Genomic DNA, 12,294 nt, shown 5'->3' on the forward strand with positions numbered 1-12,294 from the left:
ATAAGCAATCTCTACCGGCTGGCCATGCTTTCCACCTGGCTACCCCAACCCCGGTAAACTGCCCGGCACCCTCCACAGAAACCCGCCAAAGCACCCACCATTCTTCCTCACCCAAATCCAGATAGCTTGTTTATGAAAGAGCTGCAAAATCTGGACCCCTACAAATCAGCCGGGCTAGACAATCTGGACCCTCTCTTTCTAAAAATGATCTGCCGAAATTGTTGCAACCCCTATTACTAGCCTGTTCAACCTCTCTTTCGTATCGTCTGAGATTCCCAAAGATTGGAAAGCTGCCGTGGTCATCCCCTCTTTCAAAGGGGGTGACACTCTAGACCCAAACTGCTACAGACTATATCTATCCTACCCTGTCTTTCTAAGGTCTTCGAAAGCCAAGTTAACAGATTACCGACCATTTCGAACCCCACCGTACCTTCTCCGCTATGCAATCTGGTTTCAGAGCTGGTCATGGGTGCACCTCAGCCACGCTCAAGGTCCTAAACGACATCATAACCGCCATCGATAAAGAGACATTACTGCGCAGCCGTATTCATCGACCTGGCCAAGGCTTTCGACTCTGTCAATCACCACATTCTTATTGGCAGACTCGACAGCCTTGGTTTTCTCAAATGATTGCCTCGCCTGGTTTACCAACTACTTCTCTGAAAGAGTTCAGTGTGTCAAATCGGAGGGCATGTTGTCCGGACCTCTGGCAGTCTTTATGGGGGTGCCACAGGGTTCAATTCTCGGGCCGACTCTCTTCTCTGTATACATCAATGATGTTGCTCTTGCTGTGGTGATTCTCTGATCCACCTCTACGCAGATGACACCATTCTGTATACTTCTGGCCCCTCTTTGGACCACTGTGTTAACTAACCTCCAGACGAGCTTCAATGCCAATACAACTCTCCTTCCGTGGCCTCCACTGCTCTTAAACGCAAGTAAAACTAATGCATGCTATTCAACCGATCACTGCCCGCACCCTGCTCGCCCATCCAGCATCACTACTCTGGACGGCTCTGACTTAGAATACGTGGACAACTACAAATACCTAGGTGTCTGGTTAGACTGGTAAACCTCTCCTTCCAGACTCACTTAAGCATCTCCAATCCAAAATTAAATCTAGAATCGGCTTCCTATATCGCAACAAAGCATCCTTCACTCATGCTGCCAAACACCCTCGTAAAACTGACCATCCTACCGATCCTCGACTTCGGTGATGTCATCTATAAAATAGCCTCCAACACTCTTACTCAACAAAACTGGATGCAGTCTATCACAGTGCCATCCGTTTTGTCACAAAGCCCCATACACTACCCACCATTGCGACCTGTACGCTCTCATTGGTTGGACTCGCTTCAATACTCGTCGCCAAACCCACTGGCTACAGGTCATCTACAAGTCTCTGCAAGTCCCTGCCTTATCTCAGCTCACTGGTCACCACAGCAGCACCACTCGTAGCACGCGCTCCCAGCAGGTATATCTAACTGGTCACCCCCAATGCCAATTCCTCCTTTGGTCGTCTTTCCTTCCAGTTCTCTGCTGCCAATGACTGGAACGAACTGCAAAAATCTCTGAAGCTGGAAACACGTATCTCCCTCACTAGCTTTAAGCACCAGCTGTCAGAGCAGCTCACAGATTACTGCACCTGTACATAGCCTATCTATAATTTAGCCCAAACAACTACCTCTTCCCCTACTGTATTTATTTTGCTCCTTTGCAATCCATTATTTCTATTTCTACTTTGCACATTCTTCCACTGCAAATCTACCATTTGTGTTTTACTTGCTATATTGTGTTTACCTCGCCACCATGGCCTTTTTTTGCCTTTACCTCCCTTATCTCACCTCATTTGCTCACATTTTTCTACTGTATTATTGACTGTATGTTTTGTTTATTCCATGTGTAACTCTGTGTTGTTGTATGTGTCGAATTGCTATGCTTTATCTTGGCCAGGTTAAATAAAGGTGAAATAAATAAATTAAAATGAAAGAGCAGGTGTTCCTAATGGTTTGTACTCAGTGCCTGTAGAAAAAGTCTACATACACCCCCTTGAACTTTTTTCACATTTTGTTGTATTACAAAGTGGGATTGAAATATGTAATTTTTTCTCATTGATCTACATAAAATACTCTGTCAAATTGAAAAGAGAATCCTACACATTTTTACAAATTAATAAAATATTTAACTAAAATATAGTCATTGCGTAAGTATTCACCCGCTTTGTTTAGGCAAGCCTAAATTAGTTCAGAAGTAAAATGTGGCTTAACAAATCCCACTAAGTTATATGTGAAATAATAGGGGTTGACATAAAAAAAAAATGATGACTACCCCCCTTCCTCTGTCCCCCATACATACAGTACAAGTCAAAAGTTTGGACACGCCTACTCATTCCAGGGTTTTTCTTTATTTTTACTATTTTCTAAATTGTAGAATAATAGTGAAGACATCAAAAATATGCAGTAACACATATGGAATCATGTATTAACCAAAAAAGTGTTTAACAAGTCAAAATATATTTCATATTTTAGATTATTCAAATAGCCATCCTTTGCCTTTGCACGCTCTTGGCAAACTTTTGACTGGTACTGTATATCCATAAGGTCCCTTAGTCAAGTATTGAATTTCACAGATTCAACTACAAAGACCAGGGAGCCTTTTAAAAGCCTCATAAGGAAGGGCAGTGATTGGTAGATGGGTAACAATAACAGATCAGACATTGAATATAACGTTAAGCATGGTTAAGTTAATAATTATGCTGTGGATGATATATTAAACCATCCAGACACAGACTAAGTTGTCATTCTGAACTGAGCTGCATGACAGGAAGGAAACTGCTTAGGGATGTCACCATGAGGTCATCAGTGATTTTAAAACAGCTACGGAGTTCAAAGGCTGTGATCGGAGAAAACTGAAGATGGATCAACAACATTGTAGTGACTCTACAATAATGACTTATATGACAGAGTGAAAAGAACAATTTAAATATACAGAATAAAAATATTCCAAAACATGTATGCATCAAGGCACTAAAGTAATACTGCAAAAAAAACACAGCAAAGGAATGCATCACTGAATTAACTGCCTCCTTACTTTCTAGCATGGTGCTGGCTCCAGCATGGTATGGGTATGAGTTTTTCAGGATGAAAAGAAACAGGACAGAGGGAACCACAGGCAAAATCCTAGAGGAAAACCTGTTTGTCTGCTTTACACCAGACACTGGGAGGGGAATTCACCTTTCAGCAGGACAATCAGCCATATATGCACTGGAGTTGCTTACACACAAATCTGCTTGAAAATCTATGGAAAGACCTGAAAATTGCTGTCTAGCCATGATCCCCAGATCCTTGACAGAGCTTGAAGAAGTTTGAAAAGGATAATGGGCAAATATTGCACAATACAGGTGTGCAAAGCTTACCCAAGAAGACTAATAGCTGTAATCTGTGCCAAATGACTTTCTAACGTGTATTGACTCAAGGGGGTGAATACTTATCTAATGAAGGTATATTAGTGTTAACATTTTCATAAATTCATATTTAAAATTAAAAAAAGATTATCCTTCACTTTGACAGAGTATTTTGTGTAGATCGTTGACCAAGAAATGACACATCCATTTTAATCCGATTTTGTAACACAAAATGTGAAGAAATCCAAGGGGGGTGTAGACTTTATAAGTATGCCCCAATTACAATTTTTAACTAGGCAAGTCATTTAAGAACTAATTCTTATTTACAATGACGGCCTAGGAACAGCAGGTTAACTGCCTTATTCAGGGGCAGGGCGGCAGATTTGTACTTTGTCAGCTCGGGGATTCGATCTAGCCAACTGGCCCAACGCGCTAACCGCTAGACTACCTGTCGCCCCACAATTCTGAAGTCTTTGTTTCATCAAATTAACAAATTATTGTCTTTTGTTAAGATTATATAACAACATTTCGAACTAGTTTAGCATTAGCTTGTCCAAATATGGCCTGATTCCGCTATATGTATCCGTTTGCATCGCTTTCAATGGAGGACTTTTATCTTGAAGGCTACCCGCAAATTCCACTATTGTGGCCAATCCTTACTGTGGCCAGCTTCGCATAGGTAGCCACTGCCTGGCTAGCTAAACATATATATTGCAAGCATTCTAAACCATCTGCTATTTACTAGCTGGGACTGGTAACTAATTTACTGCTGGCTATGTTGTGATCACATTAGTTCGTTTGGGTGCTAGTGTCATGATTGTTAGCTAGCTAGTTAGCCACCATTAGTTTAGCTCGTATTATTCGGGATCATCGTGACATTAGCTGGCAAGCAGCTGTCGAGTTGGAATGCGAAGGGGAACTGAGTTTTAGTTTCGTATTCACTGAACGTATAACTTGCATTTATGTGAATATTTACAACTTGTTTTGCTTTCCTGAATCAACCCAGTGAATTAATATCTAACTCGACGCCCTTCGTCATGTCAGATTATGAATGGTGAATAATCCAGGTTGGACGTCTCTGTGAACTGGTGATGGCAGCACGTCCACAGTCATATGATAGCAACTCAAGTGACACTGAAAATTGGGAACGAAAAACACCCGACCTCGCAAGCACTCGAGGTGAGGCAATTACTTTGTATTTGATAGTGTGTAAGGTCAGAAAGAACTGACACTAACCCAGATAGTTGTCATTTCTGTGGAGGCATTTCACATCCATGATCATGTGTATAGTGCTATATGATGGTATAGGCCATCATATTATAGGCTAGACAGATGTTTTTCAGCATAGTCACACACTCATTGTGCATTTTGTAACTTTATTTTATCTATAACAAAAATATAAAAAATATTTTCTTACAACATTTAAAAAAAAGAAGCTCTGCTCTGCATGTTGGTTAAGGGCTTGTTGGTAAGGTTGACACCTTTTTGTATTTGGCACGTGTAACAAATAGATTTTGATTTCATGTTGACATTGTCCTTTGTGATTTCCAATGAAGGGCTGGTTACTCTTGAGCCCAACATCATAAAAGGCTACTGTTTTTATCATAACTGTAAAGTCAGATGGGCTGTCATAACGCTCCCAGTAGTCATTCTTTTAAAAGTCCACTGTCATGACAGCATGGCAGCACTATGTACACTGTATAACTACAAGTTTAAGTAAAGTGTTTGCTAATGGTCTATGCCCTTTACTGGCTGTTGTTTTGGCAGAAAGGAAGTCTTTGGCATTTCTTGGGTCATTGTAGTTGTTATTTAAGAGTCCCCAGAGAGACTAGCTACCTAACTTGCAAAGCAAATTCTTTCAAAAAACAGACCTTATTTTTCCTCATTTGTAAGAACTGGTGCAGAACATGACCATGCAAGTGTGTCTTTTGGCTTCTCTCCAAACAGGAACGTTGGCCTTTTTATACTTCTATGGCTCACTGATGTGATGTGCGCTCATATTAAGAGAACAGACTGGGACAATATGTTCAATATTTCAATACAAAATGGGACACCATTACTGATGATTGTAGGCCTATATAGGGACGCAACCATTTGTGATTAAAGGCCTTGTTCCATTTTGATAGTGCTTTTAATGCCTTTTCCCTTTTAAAAGATGTACCATTAGACAAGTGATCCGCCTACAATAAAAGGGATTCTGCTTTTGTGTGTACATTTGTCTTATTCCATTCTGTCCCGTTAGTCTTCTTGGGTTCGAAGGGCTGCTTCTATACTGTCTTTCTTTCCAAATATCTGACTTTCACAGTATAGATGCATTGTTACTTATTGCTTTGAGTGTGTGACTACATTGTTTCTCTTGCTCCAGGCAGTGCGTCAGGTCAGGGCGGTGTTGTTATAATTACCTCTAGAGGTAAATACTGGTTCTAGTAAAGCTCTAGCCCCGAACCATACTTTCACTGCGGTTCTGAGTGTCTCTACGGTTACAGCAGACACAGGATTTGTGACCTGGAATCTGTAATAATACATTAGGGGACAACAGAGGGAGAGTGTGTGTGTGTTGTGTGTTATCTGTGTAGAGTTTAACTGCAATTAGTATTTAGTGTGCTTTCTGCTCTGGCCAGCGCTCAGTCGCATGCATCTCGACTAGAGGCAGACCTGGTGAAGATGAGCCTGCATGGTGCTAGCGGGGGCAGTGACCGCTCACGCGACCGCCGCCGCTCCAGCGACCGCTCCCGGGACTCGTCGCACGAGAGGGGAGAGGGCCAGCTCACCCCTTGCATCAGAAATGTCACCTCGCCCACCCGCCAGCACAACAGCGGTGAGTAGAACGTACTGCGAACACTTTCACACAGTCTCCTAAAATAATATTTCTAAGAGAACATGTTGGATTCTAATGTTGGCATGTAATAGGAGTAGTCTGTGAGAAAGGTCAGTCGTCATGCCAGTGAGTTAGTGCCTCTCTCCCTCCACCTCCAGACCGTGAGAGGGACGGTGGCTCCAGGCCCAGCAGCCCCCGTCCTCAGAGGATTTCCCCCAGCAGCTCCAGTAGCAGCGGGGTGGTCAGCAGCCGTAACAGCAGCCTGTCCAGCACTGAAGGCTGCTTTAAGAGCCTGGGAGTGGGAGAGATGGTGTTTGTCTATGAGAATAGCAAGGAGGGACTGGGCACGGGCCTGGGTACCCGCAGCATCCGGACCTCAGGCTCCGAGAGGGTCACTCTTATTGTGGATAACACACGGTTTGTGGTGGACCCTTCAATCTTCACAGCACAGCCCAACACCATGCTGGGCAGGTAGGGCTGACCTCATTGTTGTACTTTGTTATGGTAAAATCATCGATCCGTATCAAGTTTTGTTTTACCAGTATGGTTATATGAGGAGGAAGTAACCTACATGGGTTTTTTCCTTTAGCTTTTTTATTTTTTAACGCTGAACAACACTGAAGTGTGACCCCTGTGAAATGTGACCTGTTTTGTGGTTTCTTGCAGAATGTTTGGATCTGGAAGGGAACACAATTTCACACGGCCCAATGAAAAAGGAGAGTATGAAGTTGCCGAGGGCATCAGCTCTACGGTGTTCCGAGCCATCCTGGTCAGTCAATAGCACTGTATTACCAAGTACAACACTCCCGTTTACTAGCTTGGTCAATTATTGACTGTTTTTACTTTTTTTAAATCCTTGATCTAGCGTAGCCGTTGCTAACCTTTGCTCTTCTGAGCCACAAGGGGAGGGGCAGCCTGCTACGCATAGTAATCCTGAATTGATTAACTTATTTGTTGATTGTCTGAAACTTTGTAGCTTAATTATATAGACAACAGAAACATTTACTTCAGGCTATAGAGTCAACCTCAGACTGTTATTATAGAGTAGATGCCATGAGTTGTCCACTGAGGCTATGAATGTCCTGAGAACAAGTACAATAATCAATACCACTGGCTGTAGGCTTCTGATGTGAAAATGGAGGATGGGATTGATACATGTGGGCTGTTGTTGACAAACATGGATCACTCTGGCCTCAGAGGCACAGCACTTGTTTTGAAAGATGCACCATTTTATTTTTGCATTTGCAAATCTATATCCATGCCCAGCTCAACTGGCAGTAACCTGATATCCGTACGTAGGGGGGACGGCATTGGCCATTTTGACCATTTTAGGAAGGGGGAGCTGATAGTGGGCAGTCTCTGTAATGGCTGCCTTTTGTGTTTTCTCTGTTCACTCTCTAACTGGCAGGATTACTACAAATCTGGAATAATCCGTTGCCCCGATGGAATCTCCATCCCTGAGCTGAGGGAGGCATGTGACTATCTGTGCATCACCTTTGACTACAGCACCATCAAGTGCAGAGACCTCAGTGAGTATACCCCCTTTTTACCCTTGACCTGGTTGTCTCAGTGAACATAAATCATGAGCCCTTGGTTTTCATATCCCTTATTAGTGATTAATTAGGTTTCCATAAGACTGATGAAAATGTTCTGGGAAGTTAGTGTGTTGGTTTGCGTCTCTGAACCTCTGTCTCCTGACTGACCATGTCCCATTGTCCCTAGGTGCCCTCATGCATGAGCTGTCTAACGACGGTGCCCGGCGTCAGTTTGAGTTCTACCTGGAGGAAATGGTTGTGCCTCTGATGGTGGCCAGCGCCCAGAGCGGAGAGAGAGAATGTCACATCGTGGTGCTCACTGATGATGACGTAGTGGACTGGGACGAAGAGTACCCACCACAGATGGGAGAAGAGTACTCACAGAGTGAGTGAATCCACACACACTCTCCACCCACCCCTATTTGACCTAGATATTTTTATTCATTTATGTATTTATTTTTTACCCCCTTTTTCTCCCCAATTTCGTGGTATCCAATTATTAGTAGTTACTGTCTTGTCTCATCGCTACAACTCCCGTTCTGGCTCGGGAGAAACGACGGTCAAGAGCCATGCGTCCTCCGAAACACAACCCAACCAAGCCGCACTGCTTCTTAACACAGCGCGCATCCAACCCGGAAGCCAGCCGCACCAATGTGTCGGRGGAAACACCGTACACCTAGCGACCTGGTCAGCGTGTACTGCGCATGGCCCGCCACAGGAGTCGCTAGTGCGCGATGAGACGAGGATATCCCTACCGGCTAACCCGGACGACGCTAGGCCAATTGTGCGTCGCCCCATGGACCTCCCGGTCACGGCCGGCTGCGACAGAGCCTGGGCTCGAACCCAGAGTCTCTGGTGGCACAGCTAGCACTGCGATGCAGTGCCTTAGACCTGACCTAGATATTTTGTGTGTACATAATGTGTGACGTTTTTAAATGTTTGTAGTTCTGTCCTTGAGCTTTTTCTTGTCTATTAATGTTCTGTATTATTTCATGTTTCATGTTCTGTGTGGACCTCAGTTTCGGCTTTCGCAAGAGCTAATAGGGATCCTAATGAGATACCAAAAATGTGATCTTCCTAATTAGTAATCCCTGCTGTGGATTAAACTGTTGTTCACTTACCTAAAGGGACAAACTTAATTGACACTGCTTATCTCCCGGGTGGCGCAGTGGTCTAGGGCACTGCATCGCAGTGCTAGCTGCGCCACCAGAGTCTCTGGGTTCGCGCCCAGGCTCTGTCGCAGCCGGCCCGGCAACCGGGAGATCCGTGGGGCGACGCACAATTGGCATAGCGTCGTCCGGGTTAGGGGGGTTTGGCCGGTAGGGAGGGTTGGCCGGTAGGGATATCCTTGTCTCAGTATGTTAAAAAAAAAAAAAAAAAAATGTAATAAAATGTATGCACTCTACTGTAAGTCGCTCTGGATAAGAGCGTCTGCTAAATGACTAAAATGTAAAAATGTTAAAAGAAGTTGTTGATAATGAGTTGCTGGTGTTTCATAACATTTATTTCCTCTCTGCAGTAATATACAGCACCAAAACTATACCGGTTCTTCAAATATATAGAAAATCGAGATGTTGCCAAATCAGTTTTAAAGGAGAGAGGACTGAAGAAAATAAGATTAGGCATTGAAGGTAAGATGATGGTTTTATCATGTATTTGCTGGGGTTCAGAGCAAAAATGTTAGATTTTGATTCAGCATTGTGAACTCACTGGCTCTGTTGTCCACCATGTATTGGTAGGTTACCCCACGTATAAAGAGAAGTGAAGAAGCGTCCTGGTGGCCGTCCTGAGGTCATCTACAACTATGTCCAGAGGCCCTTCATCCGCATGTCCTGGGAGAAGGAGGAGGGCAAGAGCGCCATGTTGACTTCCAGTGTGTCAAAAGCAAGTCCATCACTAACCTGGCTGCAGCTGCTGCAGATATCCCCCAGGACCAGCTGGTCAACATGCACCCTGGCCCTCAGTGGACGAGCTGGACATCCTCCCCAACCAGCCCCCAGCGAACCCCAGTACAGCTACAACAACGATGCTGGGGACCCAGACGCCCCCTCTCCGCAGGTCTGAGGACTGCCCCCTCCCTGACACCTCCCTCCCCAGCGTACTGCAGCATGGAGCGAGAGGGGGATCAATATAGGAGGGGATCATAACCATATTGCCTTGGCACCTCCTCCACAGCCTTAGAGCCTCAAGGATCTGGTCGACTGTAAAAACCCTATAAGGGACTAGACTGGCAAAAGGGCATATTTCTATTATTCTTCTTTTTTTTAAATACTTGACCAAAGGAATTATTTTTTCTGTTAATTGTTTGAAATAAATTTACAAACCCAATTATTTTGTAGTTATTATTATTATTAATATATTATTTACAATGGTTATTGGGCTGTACACTGTGACGTGTTACTGTGTTCTCCCCCTGAGTTTTATTTCACGTGCAGTTCTGGGCATACTTCCTGGATGGCAAGACTAGTGAATACTGTAACTGTTTGGGGAACAGGTGCAAAGCGTGATGCCTGGCCATGGAGATAAGCCTCTGATTTCATCACCATTCAATGGAAATTACTGTTGAATTCCCCTCAGATATACTTTGAATCATGTAATGGTTGGGTTGGTTGACATCATAGGATTGGTAATGAGATTCTGTGCTCCCTGGATATTCAGCATGACATAAAGACATTAAAATCACTACAATGTATAGTGTTTTTATTCCTATCATTGTGCTTATTTTCCATTAATAGCACTTGAGTTGAAAGAGGTTACTTTCACCTTCTTATTCCTCTACATAGAACACCTACACTTTCAAACTGAAAGTAGCCTAATACATGTGCAATACCTAGCCTGCAATTGTGGTTTGAGTTGACCTGATTTCAGATCAGGAGGAACGTTTTCCTTTTATGGGTCATTTGGATAGTCTGCCTGTTGCTAGGGAACAACAATATTTTTCGGGGGTCAGTAGTAAAGCACATCCTGTGTGTGGGTGGATGCCTCTGGCAGTGAGGTGGTCCAGGAAGGTGAGTGGGTGATGAGAAATGGTGTGCCCCCATAATATGCAAACATCACAAGTAGTGTGGACAATACCAACCAGTCTCCTATCAACTCTGGCACAGGAACTAGTCTTTGATTTTTGTCACATTTCATCTATTGTTGGCAAGCAAACGGATTACTCACTATTCCCACACTCAACATATTGTAGCAAAGTACCTTGGATTTCCGCATTGTAGCAACAATGTAAAATCCCTACAGCTGATTTAGCAGTGATACTGTATGCCACTGGATGGTAACTTGATACAGACCGCCCTGTTTTGTATTTTCGAAAATGTAAATAAGCAAGAGGAAGTTTTCTTTTAAAAATAATTCACTACTGATACAATACACTTTTACATATTTTGAGAAAATTAGAATAAACATGATACATTTTCTTTAGAAATATTGACATGTTTTTTGTAGTGTAAAAACACTACAAAAAACCCAATGCCATTATAAAAGAGCTGGGATCAATGCCTGTGAGGATGAATGGACATAGAAAAACCCAGATAACTGGTACAATAATACTACAGGGGTAATGAGGCAGTTTCACTTTTCCCAAACCGCACTGAGGTGGACTGTACATCATGGCCGATCCCAGGCCTAGTATTCCTTCCTTTTCAGGGCCCGCCTGCATTCAGCCTTACTGTGAGGCTACAGTTGCATTATCCCTGTTGATATGGCTCTCTGGTCACAAACTGACACAATGTGAATACTGTAACACCCAGCCCTTACTTCACCATGTTCAGCCCATTTAGGAGGCCTTGCCTAAGCCTGACAGTCCTCACAGTGGCCAGGGCAGGTCACTGAAGTCCACTGGGCCTCCCAACCCTGCGTCTGCCTCCAGAAGGCTCATGATCACAGCCATGGCTGCCTCGTCATTACTCGGGCTGCTGGAGCCTGGCTCATCCATGATGTCAATGCCAATGTGAGAGTTATCGCCTAAACAGGGTAAGGACATGGGTTAAATATTTAAGATTTTATGTGGATAGTTTCATTAACTGTAATCAAGATTAGATTTCAGAGCGGGGAAAAATGCATACTTAGATTGGAGTTGTTGGAGTATGGATAGCCTACGGAGTCAGGTCCCGGTATCAACCCTGCTGAGGGATGTTCTGGAGTTCCACTGTTCTGTATCTGTGAGAGAATCAAGACAGAATTGACATTCAGGAATCACCATTGCATCCTGAAGCATGAGCCACCAACAGACACTAATGTTCTGTGTGTGACTGAAACTGTATGGGGCTGTGTCCTGCTGTTTTTACCCTGTGTTTTCTTTACTCTTCCAGGATAAGAGGCTCCTCGCCTTCCAGCTGTGGCTCCAGTCCTACTAACTTCACCAGCACTCCACCAAGACATGTCGTCCCCAGGGGGAAAGAAGGTAAGAGCTCACCTGTCCTTCCCATTCTCCTCCACTTCAACCTTCCCAACTGGGAGGAAGTCTGCTATTCACTCCACTGCTCATCCATTGGTAGAATGTCCCAGTAATTGAGCAACCCATACTGTGGTATAATGTT

General features: G+C 43.8%; 1 pseudogene; it reads left to right on the forward strand.

Annotated features, from left to right (window-relative positions):
• Positions 1 to 3,893: 3,893 nt before the first annotated feature.
• Positions 3,894 to 10,438, forward strand: LOC111974207 (BTB/POZ domain-containing protein 10-like; annotated as a pseudogene).
• The last annotated feature ends 1,856 nt before the right edge of the window (positions 10,439 to 12,294 follow it).

This window comes from Salvelinus sp. IW2-2015, linkage group LG15 (genome assembly GCF_002910315.2).
Source record: "Salvelinus sp. IW2-2015 linkage group LG15, ASM291031v2, whole genome shotgun sequence".
NCBI classification, from domain to species: domain Eukaryota; kingdom Metazoa; phylum Chordata; class Actinopteri; order Salmoniformes; family Salmonidae; genus Salvelinus; species Salvelinus sp. IW2-2015.